The following is a 6,021-nucleotide window of genomic DNA, read 5'->3' on the forward strand; positions in this document are numbered from 1 at the left end:
TTATAAAACTTGTACGCATTTTACTAGTTGGGTTTTAAACTATCTTTCCAAACTGAAATTTGTGAAAGCAAGTGAAATATGAAATATGTAGGCAACTTTTTATCACAGGCTAAATGTCGTACGAAACAAGGATGTAATTTTTTTTCTATCATATAATAAAAATATGAGATATAATACTGTGAATAATGTGAAAGTTTACACTGGGGCATGATGAATGTTACAGTCCATGAATGTTTAGATCAGTGTTTACTGATCTACTATCAGATGTCAATGTTTATAATGTGCTAAGCAATAAGAATTTATTAGAATATTTTGCAGTGTAATTCTATTTTTTAACCAAAGAAAGCTACAGTTTTTTAATGTTTATTACAGTTGTTTTAAAGCTAACAGGGTAAACTATTCCATGTTTGACTCCAATTTAAATAAGATTTTCATTTCCATTGTCTATGCATCAAGGTTTATAGGGATTTCAAGATGTAATTAACGATTCAAGTAATTACTGAGTAATTAAATTATTTTTCAGACAGAGTAATTAGAAAAGTAATTTAAATACAATGTTGATGTTGTAATTAGTAATTAATTACATTTTGAAGTAACTTACCCAACATTGATTAGAACACACAAGTAAATACAAATGTAGTAGTTAACACTCTACATCAACTATATTCTATATCTAAAAGGATTTTTAAAGGTGTATTTTATATTTGTCTCTGTGTGTATACAGTTTTATCTTACAAATATTTTAGAAAATACATTGTTAAATTACATGACAAGGGTTTCTTTCTAGTGCTACTGCAGTATTCATAAAATAAGTCTATTATGCACTATATTACAAAAGGGTCCAAATAACAAATAATTATGTCCTCTTTCATATTGACATGTATTTCATCCATATTTTGTTATGAAATAAAGAGCATTTACATACATTTTAATACCTGCCTGATATTTTTTACTTATTCATTTATTTATTTTTAAATTAATTTTAGGATGTTAAATCCCCAGTATTACATCTTTCCATGTGAACTTTTGTTAATACAAACTATAACACTATACACACAAACTCTTTTTCACTTGGTCCACCCATATTTAGCTGTATTATATTTTTGTAAATATGGATATTATATTTAAATGATTGAATAAGCAAATCTTGATAACTTACAGTCTTTAAACCTTACTGTATAGTACAGAGTCCCATTTTAAAGTTCTGACACTCACGTTTTGCACTTATAACTGTACCGATATACTGTACGTGTAACTATTGATATGCTATATATGTTGCAGTACTGATATGTACCCAGTGTCTGATGTGTCAAAAGTGAATTGATGGCAAAGGTCATACCTAGTATAATGCTATGATAATTCTGAAGAGGCTAAGCAAGTACAGTAAAGATAGCTATAAAAAATATAGCTGCAAGAAGCAATTAAGGGGCCAAGCACAATGAAGGCAAGATAAGTCATGCCAAGTTGTTTTTGCATCTTGATTCAACGTCGTTGATGCAGTATATGAAAACAATTTAATCTATCAACACATAATCCAAAAATTTCTCCATGGTCTGTAGATGATCTGACTTTAGTTTGGTGAAAATTAGACCAATGGTCTAGGAGGAGTTCAAAAAAGTAGGTTATCAAAGAAAATCGAAATGGCAGACAGGAAGCTTGGCCAACTATGGCAACATTGGTATTTATGTTTTTAGCGTAACCCAAGGAATCAATCTACTAAGATCAGTATCATGACAATAGGTCAAATTCATCAAAAGCTATTAGCATTTTTTCAATCGCAATTGATCAACTTTTGTCTCAAAACATTTTGAGTACCTTCAGGGCATGGTGCCGATAGAGTTTCATAATGACATACCAATGCATTCATAAATTGTAGCATTTTTTTTTTTTTATCATAATACTGAACTTTAATTAGTGCCAATTTCTTAATTGTTTAATTATAGTGCCACCAAGTGATACAATCCCGCCCATTTTTTACTTGTCCTCAGAATGTGCTGAAAGGGTGGATTCTGGAATCCACTGCATCTTCAATATATATCCTTTCGAGTGGTTTATTAAGTGGTTAATATTATTCTTCAAAATATTAAATTTGAAGGACTCCATGTAAAACTTGAATAGTAATGAAGTACTTCATATCTGGATGATTGGGGAAAGTTACTGAAAGTTATACTCAGCCTTGAAGTAGTTGTGTATTCTCTCTCTCTCTCTCTCTCTCTCTCTCTCTCTGTGTGTGTGTGTGAGTGTTTTTTTTTTATTTTTTTTTGATGCAGGCCTTTCCACAGAGATTTGTAAACAGCACACAGGATGGAATACACACATGGACATCTTCCGTCACCCTGATGCATTGGGTGTCTGATATACGTCTTGCCAGCAGGATGTGCGTGTGACCTCTAATCTCATGTCACCTAAACAACCTTCGGAGATATGTTTTGGACTTTATGTTCATCTGTTAAGATTTAAGTGTGTTCTTCTACAATTGAACCAATCAGAAAAAATTTAGCTAAGTAGGCCTAATGACGTAGTTAGTAACTGTAAATCCCCTACAGTGTACATAAGTGTGTCAAATTCTGCGAAAATATATTATTTCATTTTGGAGTTATAGACACTTTTAATGAGAACATAAAAAATGGTCCATGTCTGACTTTGATTGCCTTTTTTTTTTTAACTACTATCAGAATTTTGAGATTTGGACATTAGTGCATAGGCAAATACCTATTTTCTGTTTGTTTTTCTACAGTGGTTTCGATCCGATAACCGTTTTAAAGATATTTGTAAAAGTTGTTGAAAGTGAGTGAGCGAAGAAATAAATGCCAAATCACAGCAAGTAGTTATTACTCACATAAGTAGTGAAACACTAAATCACAGCATTGCACAAACCATAAGGCAAATCTTGTTTGGTATCGTTGGACTCGGCAAGGATTCAGGAATCAAAGGAGATAACTTCCCTGAAAATAAGTCAACCACATCCAAAGTTATAAGCATGTGAATATTTGATTTTGAAACTTCTCAGGCTCCTTCAGGGCATCATGCTGATGACCCATATGGAGTTTCGTAACAATATGCTAATGCATCCATAAAATAACACCATTTTCCTACAAAATTCTAAATCTCCTGACCACTAGGTGGCTCTGCGCCTCAAAGGTCATGGTTGTTATATCACACACCAAGTTTGGTTTGAAAATGCTGAAGTGTTGTGGGGATATAGCCTCATCTCCATTTTGGCATGCTCTTTGTAAAATTTGTTTGCGTTACCTACCATTATTTGAGAATGGTAGGGTTTTTCAAAAAGCAAAAAGGGTTTTTCTTGTAATAGCTTTTCAACATCATGTTCTGAAGATGATCTGAGACAATTTTGGTGAAAATCAGACAGTGTAGGATGAGTTTGAAAATGTAGGTTTTATTAGAATAATCAAAAATTGAAAAAAATCGTGATCCCATAGAATTTTACATTTTGTATGCATTTGACTCGGCATGTGCTGAGAATCAAATCATAATTTTGAAGAAAACTACAGATACAAAAAGTTGCTTTACACCTTCACTGCTTGGCCCCTAAGTGTCCTGACAGTGTTATGCTTCTTTACAGAGCATGCCATTTAAAAATACAGTTTCAGTCTGTTTTAATATGTAAAACCTATACATGCATATATATATATATAAATTGTCATAAATATTCTGCATATATACTAAACATGCATTTTATTAATTAATTAACTTATTGAATTATGTATTATCTTTATTATTTTATTTTGTTTATTTTTTTAAAAGCCAGAGAGGCTTTTAGTCTGTCCATCAGTGGTGAAGATTTTCAAGTGACTCTATATACAGGATAGGCCCTACATCAATATGCCAGTAGGGGGAATAATCCATGATAAAATATTTACTCAATGAGTCAGTAATTAATTTATTCACCTGATTCCTTCAAAAACACTGATTTGGACAAAGGTGACAGACTGAATTCGGAACAATATAATATTCCTGTCTGTAATATATTGCAGAAATAGAAGGAGTAATATGCTAGTATACTATTCTGAATGCAGTCAAGTCTTTATGAGTGAGTCATTGAATCATTTTGTCAGCAAATTAGTTCAAACACGTTGACTCATTTAGAAATGAAACACTAGTACTAATGTGTTTGTTGCTCTAGGAAACCGAGCTGTTAGTTTTGCTTTGGATTTGTTGGGAACTATTTTCTTTGGTTGAGCAAAACCAGACAAACTAACTGGCAAGATTGTGTATACAATGTAAGTTAGTCAAAATGTACTACTTGTTTATTGAACTGTTGTATGAGAGCATTCGCGTAACAGTGTGATATTGGATATATAATATATATATAAGATGCATAATATTAATCTTATTTGGTGGATAAAGACATGATATAAAATAAGGAAATAATGTTCTCTGCTTATAGACAAACCTATAACCTAAAGTTCATAACTCTTGCACAATCTCACCCATTTGAGTCACTGGATATTTTCATGTTAAGTTATACTTTGAAACTTTAGACAGAACACATCTGAAAACGTGTGTTGGGTGGCTGGAGTTTTATGTATCTACCAGCATCTCAGAAACGTGCATATCTACGAGCTGTGACACGGGGCAATAATTTTAGTCTCTCCTCTTAAAGAGATAGTTCAGCCAAAAATGAAAATTACCCCATTGCTTCGCAAAATGATTCACTGTTTCGAAGCACTCAAAACACCAAACGCTGGTGATGTCTGCTGCTCAAAACTGTGTAAATTCAACAAAATCTCAGGCCAAAACATGCATAAAAACAGCTTTTATGCACCCAATGAAAATGCTTTCTTGAAAGTATAATATATAAAATGCAATCAAAATAATAAAGTAGCATTAAAAATGAAGTGTCTGTAAAATATGTGTCTTTAAAATAATTATTATTAATTTGCAAGGGCTTGTTTTGTTTGTTTTATGGAGAGCTTGTCTAAACAGGCCCGTAAGAGACTATTAACTACTACGCATCCTTTTAATTACACAAATGTCTCATTAAAAATATCTACAAATTGATCAAACTGATCCGAGATCGTATAACCATGGACGCTGATGCAGTGGTTTGCCGCTGCGGGGCGATCTTAGTGAACTCGCATGATTCAAAGGTTCACAGAGATTGCCCCCAAAGGTGAACTATTAAAATTTAGAAACATTTCGAAACAGTTATGACGTAACAAAACCTCGTTTACTGAAATCACGTGACTTTAGCATTTTGATACTCGCTCTGAACCACTGTTTCAAAACAACTGATTCGCAAAGGTTTCGAAGCTTCTTGAAGCAGTGTTTCAAAAGCGGCCATCACTATATACACCAGGAATACACGATAAATATCAACACGATATTTAATGCGCATCTCGTCAGTAAAACCGGTTCTGCAATCAGCGGTAAATCGTGGATCCCTAGTATACACCTAGGACGGCTTGAGGCTGAGTAATAAAAAAAATATTCTCTTAGGCTGATGATACACAGAGCAACTTTTTGAGCAATGTTGCCATCAACGGGCAACCAGGTGAGAAACAGTGCCCACAACTAATACGATCTAAAGTATCCAGATAGAAATTTGTTACCCATTCTAAACGTGAAAGTGCTCAAGCAACATTGCTCAAAAAAAAAGTTGCACTGCAAAATTGTTCAGAAAGTTGCCCCGTGTATCATCAGCCTTAAGAGCGGCTCACTGAAGATTTTTTAGGGAAACCAAATGGTACTCCAATGGTATCACAGCAAAAAACAAAACAAGAAAAGAAAAAAACATCTGACAATTTTATTTCTAAGAGTGCGTGTGGAATATAAGAGGAAGTATACAGCATATACAGTATGTAGCATATGTGCATATGTGAGGAATTAGACAGCTTGTGTAGTCAGATTATTGTCAGTGTCTCAGGAGGCTTTTGTAAAGGGGTCAAGCACAACCTTGTCTTTGCCATTGAATAATTCAAAGCATCTATATGCAGCAGTACAGTCAATTTTAGGTTTATCATCTCTAATAAAATCCCACTTCAAAGGAAAAAAGGCAAC

The sequence above is a fragment of the Cyprinus carpio genome, chromosome A16 (genome assembly GCF_018340385.1).
Source record: "Cyprinus carpio isolate SPL01 chromosome A16, ASM1834038v1, whole genome shotgun sequence".
Classification (NCBI taxonomy): Eukaryota; Metazoa; Chordata; class Actinopteri; order Cypriniformes; family Cyprinidae; genus Cyprinus; species Cyprinus carpio.